This window comes from Hippocampus zosterae, chromosome 19, assembly GCF_025434085.1.
Source record: "Hippocampus zosterae strain Florida chromosome 19, ASM2543408v3, whole genome shotgun sequence".
Taxonomy (NCBI): Eukaryota; Metazoa; Chordata; class Actinopteri; order Syngnathiformes; family Syngnathidae; genus Hippocampus; species Hippocampus zosterae.
This window is the reverse complement of record NC_067469.1, coordinates 5,222,390-5,238,613: the sequence shown is the minus strand read 5'-3', so window position 1 is coordinate 5,238,613 and position 16,224 is coordinate 5,222,390. Positions and strand designations below refer to the sequence as shown.

Genomic DNA, 16,224 nt, shown 5'->3' with positions numbered 1-16,224 from the left:
GGGGGGGGGGTTACAGTACAGTTATTCATTCATTCATTCATCTTCTGTACCGCTTGATCCTCACTAGGGTCGCGGGGGGTGCTGGAGCCCATTCCAGCCGTCTCCGGGCAGTAGGCGGGGGACACCCTGAATCGGTTGCCAGCCAATCGCAGGGCACACATAGACGAACAACCATCCACGCTCACACTCACACCTAGGGACAATTTAGAGTGTTCAATCAGCCTGCCATGCATATTTTTGGAATGTGGGAGGAAACCGGAGCACCCGGAGAAAACCCACGCATGCAAACTCCACACAGGGAGGCCGGAGCTGGAATCGAACCCGGTACCACTGTGAAGCCGACGTGCTAACCACTGGTCTACCGGGCCGCCCACAGTACAGTTATTGGATCTAAAATCAAATCTCGTTGACCAGAATCACTCCTGCGCTTCCACCGAGTCTGCGGCAGGAGGCGCTGTCTTACCGATGTGTAGCCGGACCACGCATGCACGAAAAGGGGAGGGGCCTGATCCAGAGTGTAGTGAACGTACAGTCTCACTTGTCATCCTCCAGTCTTCAACAGTGCACCTGCGTCACGGTGTGTTTCGTCTACGGTGACCCGCAACACGGACGGACGCGCTCACCTTTGCGCGACCCTCCTCCGAACCGACTTGGACAACAATGCACCAGCGCCCCGTCCTCTTTGCCGGATAAGGACCGCGTTGGAAGGGAGCACGGACGCACGGAGGGAGGAACGAAGCAAAGCTGCGGCTGGTGGCAATTAGTCGGCCGGGGCGAGGAACCAAGCACCACCGGAGCAACGAGCGTCCCCGGAAGGTAAGCCACGCCGCGTCCGCCTTTCGGTGCTCTTGTGTCGGGCACCAGCTCCGACGTGAGTCGGGCCACTTGTCATGGCATCAATGAATGAATGGTTTTAAACCTTGTGCGCAGGCGCACACAACTTGTACATGATTATTATGATTATTATTGTTATTATTTTTGTTGTTGTTGATGATGTGGATACAGCTGGACAAAGCACTCATTAACGGGACTTGTGTAAATTGGAATGACAGGATTTTTAATTGCATTTTGAATGAATCTACATGAAGTCATGATTAGCCATAATAGGGATTTATTGTTATTTCCCAAGCACAGAGTGTTTCGGTTGCGTTGATTTAGCTATGCTGATGCCAGCATTGATCAGACTCCTCATTGTACTTCCAATAATACTCATTTTTGTGCTGTTAAATGAATGCTTTTAGTGGCCCGCTTTGCATCATATTAACACCATAGCTGCATGAGAGGGTCACAATATAAGGAGCTTGACCTTTAACCTCTATCATAAACATATTGTTGGATAATACACATTTTGTTTGTGGAGCAACTTCCTGACTGCATCTATATTTAGTCGCCGCTCGACTTGGCCAAGTCGGAGCTCGGCGTCATGTTGGTTCCAATGATGGTAATATCATAATCTGGTCGCCATATTTAGCATGATTTATAAACCCCTACCACCCTCTTACTTCTTGCAGACGCTTTTACGAGCGGAGTGACGAACGTGCACTATGTCACTGTACTGAGGTACGTTTTTCAGCTACCTGTACTGAATTTATTTACTTTTCTCAAGAAATTTAATGTAACTCCCTGGATTTATTTGAAAACTAGGTACTCCTTACTTTCTCACACTAAGCCCATCCCTTTGTTTTAACCTTTGCAGTTGATGTGAAAAAGAAAAAAAGAGCCTTTAATACTCAATTTTCTAATTATCATTGGCTCATCTAGCATTTTTTTTTCTTGTTCACAATGCCAATGTAGCTTTGGGGATGCATTGTTTTGGTAGCATTAAAGCCTTACATAACAAGATACGACATGTAACGTGATCCCACCCACATTACAATTTTGTTGATAGATCACACACCCCCACATTCCCCCTTATGTTAAATTATACATTTCCTAATCCATACCCACATTTATTTTTAATTTTGGATTTAAGTATCTGTACTTTAACTGACTTGAAGAGTGTGAGTACTTTTGCCACATCAGCTGCATATCCCCGTACAGTACAGTACAGTACAGTACATTGTTTCCCTTTTCGCCACTGAGGGTAATCCGTCCTTGTCTGATGTGAATTACGCCGGCCCAGGAACTGGCCTTGGCTGGAGGAATTCATTTCGAGGCCCATTCAAAGACATTCATCCTATTAGCTGATGGCTCCCATTGTCGCTTTGCTCAGCAAATTATAATACGGTCGCCCCGGGGCCATTTGTGTTGTCGTTATTACCTCCACCAAGCACAAAACTAAGACCAGGATGGATTTATGCGAAATAGGTATTTGCTATTTTGCCAATTTGGAACTGCTCCAGAACGAGAATGGCACAACCTTGTCTGTTTCATTCTCTTGGTTTATAAACAAGGAAGTCAATATTTAGTAAATATAGAAAAACAGCACTTTTACAATGGTGATGGTTAGTTTGACTTGTTTATGTGAGTTCTATTCACTGATTTATTGACTTAAGTTCAAATAGAACTACCCTAGAATGCTAATGACGCAGTTTCGTTCAATCAAGGACCATCCCTTTCTTTAATTGTTTTATGAGCCAGGAAATTAAAATACAATTAAATATGCACAAGCAATGGCAGTCTTGCTTCTTTTCATGATCTCTACTTCATATTTTTATGGTTTAAGTTACAAAAGAACTGGCCCACACTGCGAATGTTACAACCATTTACTCCAAATGTTTTACGAACCAGGAAGTAAATATGAACAAACAATGTCTCGGACACACTTTTGCTTGTTTTTGTGGATTTATTTTTCTTATTTGACCAACAATGGAAGCTTCCTCCTGCTAATATATAGCATGCTAGCTAACATATGGACAGACAACCCCTATTATTTTAGAAAAATAAAATGATTTCATTGTTGCGCTCTGCTGCTTAATGAAACCAAATCATGCGTGTGATTTGTTCACTGTGTGATTTGTTCACCGGGGCTGCTCTTGAGTCTGAAGGGCATCCTATCTTCCTGCACTTCAACCGCTGCAAAATGTTAAATGTGATACTTCAACGTTGCTCCTTTTGTGATTGGATGTATTGCTTTAATGATTCAAACCATTGATTTTGCAAGAGTCTAAAAAAACAAAACAATTCAACAAAGTAAAAGAAAGATGAAGTGCCTCGTTAGCATTAGCAACCCCCCCCCTACCGCCTCCTTTTACAAATAATGCTGTGATGCTTTTACAGGAAAGAGTGGCGAGAGGTTGAGTGAGCAACTTAGCGCCTGCCTGCACTTAGTCTAATTGCTCCATGCCGTGATCGCTTTAACGACGAGCATTGATCACAGCGCGTTGTCTGATCTCGGCCTGTGTTGATTAACGTGTAAGATGGAAGTGGCTCGGGTTGGCTGTGACGTGAGCCGCCTGCTGATAACTTGATGAAAGCATTCTCGAAGCGGTTAGGTTGGAGTGGTTAGCTTGATGAATATGGACCGGGGCCGAACAATTAATCAAATTCAACTCGACATTGCAGTGGAGTCAAATGCAATATTCAAATTGCAAAGGCTGCAGTTTGGGGAACTGTGGGGGGGACTCTGCTTTATTTTGTTCATTCGGTAGGTTTTATTTTTTAAAATATTTTTGTAAATGTTATTGATTTATTTGTATGTCGTGACTACAGAGTAAATTTCCTCGTTTTACTCTAAACAGACTAGATTTGATCTCGGTCTAAGCAGAGTCAAATTTGAGGGTAAAACATTCCGATGAATTTTTACACTGGAAAAAAAAAATTGGAGTGATATTAGAGATTTTTTTAATCTAAGGGGTTTTGAGTACATTTGACTTGCATGGTATTAGTTTATTAAAAAATATATATAAAAATAAGAATTAAAAAAATTAATAATTAGCCACACCAAATTTGGTAGGGATGCCTATCACGAGTGGACCCACAAAAAAAAGTCCCACGTCGTCCTTGAAAATGCACGGGAAGTCTTATTTTGGTGAACAGTTAATTTAGTTTGAATTATTGAATTCCCGTTCAAAACGGCGAACCAATAAACTACGGTAAGGGGTTCTTGGAATACACTTAAATCAATTTATTATGAACATTTCTCCCCTTTAAATGCTGCGTTTTGCAGAATTTCTCCTCCAGTGCCTGTTTAAAGCCATTATCATCTTCTCAATGCCTACTCAAGCTTCACACGGTTTGTTTCGGAATGCTCGGGGGCGAGCGCCCGCTTTGAGGCCCAAGCTTGTCAGGCGCCATCAGAGCGGGTGGATGGTGAGGGGCCGGGTCTTGAGAGTCTCGGCGGGGAGGCGGGAGGGGAGGGGGGAGCACTTAAGCCTGTTAGCCTCATACGATGACACAACGGGAGAGCCACACACGCGGTCAGGCGGGTTGGGAAAACACGACGATCTGCCGGGGCCTTTCGCCGCCAATGTCGGGACGGAACCTCACGCGCGATGTTCGTCGCTCTGTTATTTCAACTTTGCGCCACGTGTCATGTACTATTTAAGCTTCTACTCAAGGGTTTAAAAATGCAGCGTGGCTGCTGAATGACACGGTTGTGTCATTGTAATAATTCATTACAAATTTGAATAATTGAGGGAAATCCTCCAATAGAGGTCCACTGTCATGGCATGCCGGGCGGGACTCGGCTCCGTGATCTGTCCCTGTGGGTCAGCACGATGAGCAAGTGGTAAGTGGTGAACAATTATTTTCATCCATTCATCTTCTAATTCGCTGATCATTTTCGGGCAGTCGGCGGGGGACACCCTGAACCGGTTGCCAGCCAATCGCGAGGCGCACGTAGGCGAACAATCATTCGCACTCACGCTCGCACCAAGGGACAATTTAAAGTGTTCCGTCTACCTGCCATGCATGTTTTTGGAATGTGGGAGGAAACCGGAGTACCCGGAGAAAACCCACACAGGAGAACATGCAAACTCCACACGGGAAGGCCTGAGCCGGATCAAACTCTGAACTGTGAGGTCGACATGCTAACTAATTGGCCACTGTGTCGCCACTGTGTCGCCACTGTGTCGCCACAAAGTGAAAGGGCAGTCGGCCATTTTGATTTGAAGCAGTCAACAGGAATCCGAAACAGATGCTTCAGGATATATTTAGATTTTCCTTTTTCTTTTTTTGTGCCACTGCCAGCATCTTGATTTTTCTTTCTGACTTTCCGTCGCTCTTTTCCTGTTTGGCAAACTACTAAGTCGTCAAATGCCGCATCAGCTTCTCGCGCTAGCCGGCGACTGCTTGGCCGCCATATGCTTGTCACTCGTGATGAAAAGCTAGCGTTTGAGGTAGCACCGTATCGCTTGTCCTGATGAAGGCGATGGTTCAGGAAGAGCGTGTTTGGATTTGTCATTAGCAGCCAGACGCTACTTGAAGTAATCGCTAAGGACAATTAATGACCCCCCCTCACCCTCGATGCCTTTGTGCTGCAGGTATTTACGCAGGCAAAAGTCCACCGCCAGCCTTAATTTATCAATTGCCGAGCGTGCGCCGTCTCGGCTGGTCCTCGGCCAATATTTCATGACGAAGGCAAACGCGTTGTAAATAAGATGCGATTAGAAATGCGCACGCACACCTTGGCGCAAATATGATTTATGTATCCGCTTAAGTCAAGAAATGCAAATGAGACCAGACGTGTTGCCCAGAGAAGCTTTTGCGCGTTTATTCCTTCGCCGCAGACAAATGATTTAAGGCCCGCCGGAAAAGATAACCCAAAATGAAAACCTTGCTCGTAACTTGTTTATTACGGGTGATTTAATCTTATTTTTACCTTATGGGATTAATAACATTTATCTATCCATACGGATATCGAAACTGATCCGTTTTTTTAAATTTCGTTTAGACAGCCGCAACTAACACCAGAGGGAGCTAGAAAATGGAATGCAATTATAAAAATACGTTTATACTTCATATTTTTATTTTTTTATTTTTTTTACTTAAGCAAGAACTCGTAAATGAAGTCTGAAATACAAATGTCGAACTGACGTACCAAAATGGTGGGTGCGTAATATCGGCTATCCGGGAGAAACATTTCAAAGGGGCGCGGCCGCTTTGGCGCTGGACCCGAGTGGCATCGCCGAGGCCTTAATTGCCCTCCGCTAATTAAAAGCCGTATTTTATTTTTTTTTCACGGTCAAGTGGCGGCTCAGGTCATGTAACCCCCCCCCCCCCCCCCCCACGTCTCCCCCAACCCGCGAGGCAGTCCAAGCCGCTAAAGTTTGTTACGTGATTTTGTTACTTGAGGTTTTGTTTATCGTGCATAGAGGAGGCAAAATCTACATCAATCGGGAGAAGTCAATGAGGTTGTAAATGATGCCCGCACTTAATGGAAGCATCTCTCATTTCATGGTGGCTACACCTCTTTTTTTTTTTTTCTTTTTTTCCTTCTTCCCGTTCCCTCAGGCTTCTTCATTCTGCTGTTTGATAAGATTTTTGTCTCTTTATTGATTGGTTTATTTCACATATTGAACTCTTTGATTACCAGTGATGCTTCTTGCCCCTCCGGAACCTGCAGTGGTGATTCTGTGGAGAGCAAATCTCAATTCCGCGGCTTGAAAGTTGATTTTCCGCAGCCATAAAAAAAAATAAAAATATAGAAAAAAAACCCACAGAAAATGACCACTTGCTGGGAAATCATAACAACTTTCGAATGTTCTAGAGCATGAATTAAAAAAAAATCAGCATTTCTCAGGGCTACTTTGCAACATTTTCCTTTTCTTTTCTCCATCATCTTTGTGAAATGAAGCCGTATTCTCGCAGCCTGCAACGATTCCCTCGGGTTACATTTTGCCAGGAGGCACTTTTGTACTTTTTTTTTTTTTTCCTCCCCTGCACAATCATCACGACCCAGTCGAGAGAAATACGACTTCATCCTGAAAGCTACCATCCTTCCTCCATTCCCTTCTTATTAAGTCTTCTTTTTTTAACACTTGCCGGAAAACTGTCATTGCTGATATTCAGCCGGCTGCAGATCCTGGCGTTCCGACACTATTAACAACAATTCTACCCTCGTTTTTTTTTTTTTTCCACGCTGTCAAAATGGAGCTGCCGAATGCTTCTTATTGGCATGGTAGCCTATTTTTCCCCCGGAAAAACCCCAAGAGAGAACACTTGAGTCTGTGTTTTAGTCGCGCGTGGGTGTAGAAATATAAGTGTTGAGGGGGTGAGGCCGGGGGGGGGGGGGTTCTCCTTTTTAAGCGAGGAGTAAGATATGCGCGCGCTGAGTGATGCTTTATTCAGGATCTTCTCAGAGTTGAATGTGGAGTTTGCTCGTGATCCCGCAAAGCCTCAAGACGATCAGAGGGAGCTCCCGCTTGCACGCTGGCGCAGCCCAAGTGTCACATTTACACCGCCGTGTCTTTTTTTTTTTTACACCAAAATGTCGTTTTGGTGCCCCAATGACACGTTCCCGCGCCGTAACGTTGTAGTTTTGCCATCGTCATGCCATGTTTTGACATTTGATACTGTGCTGTCGTGTGTTTTTTTTTTTTACACCACAATGCCGAGTCTCAGATTCCAGGAGGAGCAGTGTGTTTTTTTTTTTTGTTGGAACAGTGGGCCAGGTCTACACCCTTGGCAGGGTCCTCAAGGAGTTCTGTGAAGTGTGCTTTGGGAGTACTGCAACCCGCAGAGTAACCTCTGCAGTCGTACCTCTGCTCTTTCCATCCGGCTTAATATCTTTTACTCATTTTTACTTTGGTGTCCAGTCCCTGAGTGCTTTTCCGACTTCCGCAGCCACACGCCTCCGGTTTGACCTTTTTCCCGCCACCCAATTAGCCAACGCGGCACGCTAATGTTCTCGACATTTGCGCTTGCTTTATTGCTAGCTTCCGCCCGTCCTGGCGCCGTCATTGATCTGGTCTCCAGATTGCCGCCATTCCGCTATTACGGCTCAAGAAAAAGCTTCTCTGTCATTGCGGCAAAAAGAGCTTCCTCGTTTTCGTCACGTAGAGGCCAACTCACAGCAGGATCGCAGCATTTGGTTTTGCCGTTGTTAACATCAAGTCACAGAGCTTTCTCGTTTCCACAGGTGTGCGACGGGAATACGCCCCCGAATGTAATTTGTCTGTGATGAGCATCGCCGTCATCCAGCAGAGACTGAAGGTAAGACGCGCGAAAACGACCGATGCTAACGATGCTAAAACTACATCCAATGGCGATTGCGTCGCCGTTCTCAATTGAAGGGATTAGTTATCTTGCATTTACAATTTTTTTTTCTTGAATGTTCCTAAAGCACTCGCAAACATCTTCGTACGGTGAAGGTTTTATGATTTATGATTGCACGTGTGCCGTTCCAGTTGATGCTCTCGCTATAAGAAATTGCACCGTGCTTGGTTGTCTTCTCCGATGAATTAAAATAAAACGGAGTCCGTCCAAACCTCGAAAGGTTAGAAATGACTCGGCGGCGGCGGCGGCGGCTTCAACAGCCGCAATCCGTTTCTTTTACAACACACCTTGGAAAGTAACGGTCATGATCGCCGCGGCGCGAGCTGTTTACTCTGAGGCTCGTGATGACGACGCGCAGCTGTCAGGCCTCATCATTCTCTACGCTTACTCTCCTATAATGACGGATGACAATCCTCCTCCGTGAGGAAACGCGGCTTTGACCGGTTCGCACGCACAGACCGCCGCGTGCTGCGGACCCGCTGCGGATGAAAGATTGCAGGGCACCATGGGAAGCGCGGCCTTCGTCCTTCCTGCTGAGTGGTGCAGTAAATTACAATTGGGCTTTGGGAGGCGGCTCGGTGGCACTGCGCAGCAAACTTTCGTTCTCAAGGGGCACGTGTATTTCTCTACGCCCGCACTGTGCACTTAATAAATGCCCCATACTCGGGCTTGGCGATACGACTGAAAAGTATATCTCGTTATAAGTATTATCTATTGGTCAATATTCATATATATCGAATTTTTATTTTAGATTTTGTAACTATTGCAAAATAAGGAAACGTAGAAAAAAGGCCACATTTATGTAAGTTGATTGCAACGTAAGTCAATGCAACAATGAACTAGACTCATTACCGGTCTTTTTTTTTTTTTTGCACGTGGGTATGCCACACGAATCAAACATTTTATCAAAGACATTTGGTATTGATCACGTATCTATCGCGATACATATTGATTTTGAATTATTGCCCAGACCTACCCTGAGCTACACTGTAATTAAATGTTATTAATTTCAAAAAATGCATCAATTATACCTAAATGTAACATTCAGAAAAATGGTGAAGATTGCACGACTGTCTGTGTTGTGTTGTGTTATTTTTGTTATTTTGACTTCAAAATGGCGCCGCGAGAGTGGCTGCCTTTCCAGCAGCTCCTATATTTTGTTGTTGTACTTCTTCCTTTCATAACTTTGCTGCTGTGAATTGGGGATTTCTCCATTGCGAGACTAATAAAGGTTTTCTTATCTTATTCATGTATTGTTGATGTGTAATAACTTTTTAGCTGCAATATGTGCTAATTAAATGACCCATACTACGCTGTCCTTGTATAACATGGGAGGCAGGCTGAATTTATGGTTATTAATGCATAATAATGCATTCATAATGCCTTGATGCATTATTAATGTGTAATGTGTGCAATGTTGTTGTTATTGTTTTTAGCCACTCTACACAGGGAAACTGAAACTTTAGCAATAGGTTGTTTATTAGATCACATTGGCCAATGTAGGGGTACGTCAGAATATTGTCTGACGTGTGAGCAAAAAAATTAAATATATTACCCTCCCTTACCTGCTGACGCAGGGGTTTTGGGCTGGTGGTAATGAGGTGACCCTTGAACTTGCTGTAAGATGTGCTATCGTGATGAGGTGCTTAGAAGGTCAGGTTTTCCTCCCAAGACCCCCCCCCCCCCTCATCAATTACCTTCCCTCCACTGGTGAAATTCCGACGTAAGAAGCGACGGTGGTGAGCGTAGGGGGAGTTGCGTCCTTTAGCGTGGGATCGTAAGAGGCGGACACACGCTGGCGCACAGCAGGGGGAGCTCCCAACAACATATCCAAGCTAATAATGCGTGCAAATGGCCCCCCTTATTTATTTATTTATTTGTATTTTTTTTTGCAGCGTGCGAGACATCACGGATGATTTAGGATGCTGCTTTAACGTACTGGTGTCAAAGTCAAGGCCTGGGGGCCAGATCTGGCCCGCCGCATCATTTTATGTGGCCCGCGAAAGCAAATCAAGCATGTCAACATCCATGATGCTTGCTAAAATCTGAGCCAAAATTTCTAATTGTCTCATCTAATCCATGATCATAATATTTGGAAAAGACATTATTCTTGACTTCTGATTTCAAAACAAGTTATCCATCAATCTGGTGGCGGCGGTGGTGAAACAATTGGTTTGACAACAGTCATAACGGCCCCTCCAAGGGAAACGGTAGCGACAATGTGGCCCGTGACAAAAATGATTTTGACACCCCTGCTTGAAGGTATCCAGCCTGTAGTTTGTGGCTAGCCGTCTCACAAGAGCAGCAGCATGCGGCTGCCACGCATCTGGCAGAGATTACGAAGCGCGTCCTCCTTAGTATGTCTGAGCCAAGTGAATTTATTCAGCTACTGGCGGACGACAACCGCTGGCTCAGTGTGTTGAGGAAAATGTGGGGAAAAAAAATTGGGGAACAAGTGACGTTACGCTTTTGCCTCCTTGTCCCGTAGTGAACCCCGGGCTCCGCACTCTTGCGACTTTCCGACCAGATAAAAACTCACTTCTTATCAGTTACATCAATGTTGACTTTTTTGACAGCCTGTAATTACTTGCGCCGTTTCACTGGCATAACTTGCCTCTCCCCATCCACCACGTCCCCTTGAAAAAATATCGAATTGTCACTAAAAAGCAAGTAAAAAAAAAAAAAAAAAAAAAAAGTAAAATCCTTTTTTTTTTTCTGTCTTGCTTTCACTTATTGTGCGATCTAGCCTTGAGGCTAACTGTAATTGGCTAAATGCTAAGTAGCTTATTGTTGAAAGTAAGCAAACATTTTTGTTTGGAGTGTAGCGTGAGAACAATGGAAAATAAACACTTTGTCCGAGACCCCCCCCCCCCCTCTCCCCACAAAAGGCCGTTTTTAATGTTCGTGTGTGGGGCTTTGAGCCAAATTCAAGCAGCACGGCTTAAATCAACAAGGCGACGTAACGCTTTTCGCATTCATAACGGCTTTATTAGAAGAAAAGAGCCAGCTGGTCTTTGAACATCAGTGAGTCTTTCTAAAACCTTTTTTTTTTGTTTTCCTTCTTTGTTGCGGTTTGTTTGAAACGTCGCTTTTCTGTTTTTGTTTTTCCTGCGTCCACGGTTCTCCTCAAAGTGACAGAAATGTTCTGATCCAAAGTTGTCGTTGTTGTTGTTGTTGGTGTCGTTGAGAACGCCAAGTTCCTCCAAAATCATTTTCTCATCTCGTGTGTCTGGCACGTCAGCAGCAGTGTTATTTAAGGCTTTCTACTTGCTATCGATTTTCATACCGGGTGTCTTCACCCCCCTCCCCCTCCAAAGGTTGTTGAGGGTCTTTCGGAGGTATTTATTTCCAGGCCCTTGGTCTTGAGCTGTCACAGGTGATGTCATCGTGGTGGGTAATCATTTGTGTGACCTTGTTCTCTCCTTCTCCTGTTTTAAAAGGAGAATCAGCGTTTGTGGTTCGATGTATCATGTCAAGTATTGTATTGTATTTTGTCGAGTGGCTCTGCTGTCATGATTGATGACGGTGACTTAGAAAGCCGGCCAAAGACGGTGCGCATTGCGAAGAAAGCGTCATGTGACTCCCAACATAGCTGTATGGATAAATTGTTCCGTTAATTTAAAAAAAAAAATGAAAAAGTGTACCGCTTTATGGATGCAAAGAGCACAGATGTGGTAATGAGCAATATAGGCAATCGTAAAGTGCATTCCAACACCGGGTGGTGCGGGGGGGCGGACCCCCACAACAGCTGGAACGTGAGAGAATTTTAGCACCGTGTTGGCAACTTGTATAAAGAATAGACATTTTACCCCCCAATAAGTGAAATGAAAACACGTAAACTGTAGCTCACCTGACTTGGTTTTCGAGATGACAGAAAATCGGATTGAAACAATGAAACTTTGCATTTAAAACCGTGAACTGTCATTGAACACCCTTTTTTTTTTTGAGTTCTTGAATTCCGTCGTGTTTCTTCCCCTTCGGAAATTGTGGAATAATTGTGTTAAAATGAAACAACCCATAGCATAAAGATGACTTATTTGTTAAATTAATTGCCTTGCAACTATTTTCCTGAGTACACAAAAAAACAAACTTATTTTCCTTACGTCCCAAACCATTTTTTTTCCCCCCCAGCTATGAGTTTGTCTTCTGATCTCTGGAGCGTATTGGGAGCATCCCGGCACAGAGCCTTGGGGAACGCCTCCCCTTACAACTCACCTGCGCGCTCCCCTTTCTTTGCTTCTCTTTTCTGTCTCCGAGCTGTGTTGTTTTGTTTGTGCCCCCCCCCAAAAAAATCAATAGCTATTACGCTCGAGAGAAGTCGGCGTTCCGTCTCCGCCTGCCTGACGGCTGTCATCTCCTTTAATTGCTGCGCTAATATCGTCCCCGCTTGGTCTGGATAGAGGTCAGCAGGCCTGCGGGCGCTCCTTTCTCGCCAACTCCTCTTTCTCCTCGGTGCTCCAACAAGTGCCAACATGAACGAGTACGTTTGGTTTCATCCCGTTGCATTTTGACCCAAGTCGTAGATCCGAAGTGAACAGGCAAAAAAAATAAAATAAAATGCGCCGCCACTAGTCTAAAGACGACATTCTCAATCATATTGCATTTGTGGAGTAAGAGTGAACTCAAAACTGTGATGTCAGCATTTTTTGGTGGGGCACGGGTTTGCGGATGTACCTAATGATGTGTCTTTATTGCGTTTCTTATCCAAGCACGCGTGCAAAAATAGTCAGCCAAGGGTTTTTGACCTTGACTTGATTTTCCGGCGAAAGCTTCCAAGTTGGACCTTATGTGGACCTCAGATGTTGGACGTGTTGACGCAAGGACGTCTTGCCGTCATGGCGTCTCGCCTGAGATGGCCAGAAGAGCACAGTTGCTTGAAGCACATTGTTCTCTGGCTGCCGTGTGTGTGTGTGTGTGTGCGTGTGTGTGTGTGCGCACTCACCCAGCTGGGCTGGACGGAGCTGGTGGCACCGTCTCTCGGACCATCTGCCGCCCCGCTGCTCGCCTCGCCGACCTCCTTCACATGCCAATGCCAAAAACATGAGGATGGTCCTTCTGTTCCCTTTTGGACGGCTTCATTACCTTCCACCTACGAGCGGATATTTTACGATCGACACAAATGAAGATTAGGGCCTTGGTTCTTTTAAAATTGGCAAAATATCGGGCGATTTTTTTTTATGTTTGTTGTTGTTTTACACATTAAGCCATTACAACCTAAAAAATATATATATATAATGATATTCAAACTCACCCACACCCCCCCCAAAAAAAAAATCTGCCGCTTTTTTTTTACTGATTCCTCTCTGCAATGTTAAACACTTAAAAAAAAATTTTTTTTGCAAGCGATGACAAATCTGTCTGTCCGTTCGCCAACTGTTGACATATTCAATGCTCATAGCCTAAAGTGCAAACTCAACCTTATGCATCCAATCGGTTCCCTGAGCCCGTTTGTAACCCGTGATGCTCCGATTGATTCTTCTTCTGATTATTGGTGAAAAAATGTGTGATCAGTAAGCACGATCAAAGCGATTCATGGCCGATCGATCAATCACATTGCTATTTATTCTACATTTCACATTACGTCTGACAACTTCCCGCTCAACTCCCCGCCATGAGTCTTCACATTTATACTCAATGGAAAGATGGCGGCTTTTTAATTTTTCTTTTTTCTTTTTGCTGAATCTGCTGAGACCTCTCCAGTTGTCACTTTTATTGAGCGTTAGCGTGTCAAAGGCTGGACGGTTTGAGGATACTCCGAGCATAATGACGCTCAAATTAGTCCTCGGCGTTATCATTTTTTTTTTTCCAAGATCCTTTTTCTTTCTTTTTTTTTTTTTTTTAAATATGCTTAAATGTGAACTAATTATATCATATTTGTGCCGGCTGTGGGAGTCTGGTATTCGCCACTGGCTTCCAAATGAGTCACTGAATAAATGAATCTAATATATTTTCTCATTTATTCAATTGAGTCTGGGATTAGATTCTCTCCGCCTGTTTAATATTTCATGGGCGCACTCGCGTCCATTAGTGACATTTGGATGTTCTTAAACTGTAGCCCCCCCACCCCCCCGTGCAATATCTCAAGTTATTACAGTCTGTTCGTATCGCCGTGTTCCAGTTGGAGAGCAAAATTCAGCTGACAAACTCGCTGAAAGTTGCATGGAATTTCTCGCAGTCCAGTACATGTCGGATCTCACCATCAAGCATGAAATCGGTGCAGGCTCATTTTTTTTGTAGATCGAATCGTTTCAAGATTAGTTTTCAAAACGGTTAATTAAAAAAATAAAATGTTCATGTTTCTTGGCCTCCGCTAAAGATGTCTCTTGAGTGCGTGGGCGTGTTTCATACGGCGTCTGCCTATCAATGGACAAAAAGCGGGAACAGGAAGTCGCGCTTGTTTGTTACTTATTAGCGATTCCGCTCAAACGGGTTTGTTTAGCACGTACTTAATTACCTCCATCGCATTAAACCTCAGAATAGACACGCCTGTTCTTGGCTTGGCGGCGGCAACGGCAGCCCAGCTCGCCCATGGCGCTGATTTGATGTGAGCTCCGCTAGACAATTTGCAGTTTATTACTGCTGTGTCCAGCTCGCTCCCTGATGAGATTAATCAATGTCTGCGAATCGCGGGGCGATGCGGCGTTCGCACTCGCCGGGAGCTCATATCCGAAATGATACGCCCGACCGGCGGATCCGCGATCTAAGTTTGCGTTGGGAATCGTGATGCCCAGCCGACAAGGGACCGAGGCGGCACCCCCCCCTCCCCAATCTCTCCAAACCAATTTCAACTTAAAGACTCTTCAACTCTTTATTGTTCTTCGAATGGACTTGGACTTTAATTGACAGCCTTACCTTGACTTACAAGTTTCATTTTTTTTCGAACCAAGCTTGGAACTTAATTCACTTGCATGCTAACCAAATGTTTTTCATTTCCCTGTTAGATGAACTTACACTCACACTACACTTTCTACAACCCACACATTTGATATTTACCATTGGCAAGGTGAAATTCTTCACATTTAGACAATTTCAAATTAATTGTCGATTAATTAATCATTCAGGAGTTGTCAATTAATCGTTCTCTTTATTGAAGTAAGTGACCAATCTGAATATCCCAGACAATGAAATGACGTAATGACTTAAGGGGCGTGGCCTAGTGAGTGATGTCAGATGTCAGGGCATTAAACGGCACGTAACGTTTGTGTGAAGGTCCCGCCGTATCTCATAATTGTGCTTTGGGCGGGCCAAAAGAGAAGGCGAAGTTTTTTGTTTTCCTGCAACACTTTTAATTATGTGAATGGAAGGTGTTGACTTTGATTGATTATTTACCCCTTTTGCTATTTGTACACAAACCCACACCTGCACACTTTTGCACACACACACACTCACTGAGGCTTGATGAATTATGTATCGCTGCACTGGAAACAAAGCAATCAATATAAGATGTCTGCCCCGGCTATTGAGCACAAACACCGGCAGCGCAAAAAAAGACTCGGATCAGGTGTTTATGGAGGCGATGTCGGCGCAAGTATTGGGACGCGGCCCGCAATCAACTAATCAATCGCAAGTTAGATTAGAATCCTGACCAAAAAGAGCTCAGGTACACTATATCATTCGAAGTACCCTGGCGTTGAAGAATCAAATTTGGTCGTGATGTATTTCTTTCATTAAAAGCTGTGAATTGTTCCAAGACAAACGGATTGGTCACCAGAGACTGCCATAGAATGACAGACACAAAACCAGACGCAGGCTTGTCCAGAATCATTATTTTTTTTTCCCTTCGCAGACCAGACAGGCTTTCGTTGCCGTCCTTCGTTAGTTTGCCCGCGGCCCATGAGAGAGATACGGCCGATTAAGAACGGCCGATTGCCGGAGGAAAATTATCTCGGTGTAGGTATCGAAAAACGTGGGCAAACATTGGCGAGCAGCACCGACTCCCCAGACGAGCACCGCTGCCCGAACAATGAGCTGCAGGCTTATAATTTTTTTTTTCTCCGCTTTTTCGTTCGATGCCGTCAGCCCTGCGAGCGAGGTCGGGAAATTGCCATAACAACGTGGATGCTGCAT

The 16,224-nt window shown here is 44.5% G+C and overlaps 1 protein-coding gene across 5 annotated transcripts in view; it reads left to right on the top strand.

The window, feature by feature from the left end:
* Nucleotides 1–537: 537 nt before the first annotated feature.
* The window catches only part of LOC127592440 (kelch-like protein 29), a 99,946-nt gene continuing 84,259 nt past the window's right edge, over nt 538–16,224 (top strand). For 2 of the 5 annotated variants that reach the window (XM_052053194.1, XM_052053196.1), the window contains exons 1-3: nt 538–816; nt 1,512–1,560; nt 8,021–8,094. The gene's annotated coding sequence lies outside the window, so the exon portion shown is untranslated. The remainder of the gene's footprint in view (nt 817–1,511; nt 1,561–8,020; nt 8,095–16,224) is intronic. The other 3 variants (XM_052053193.1, XM_052053195.1, XM_052053197.1) reach the window with 2 other exon arrangements.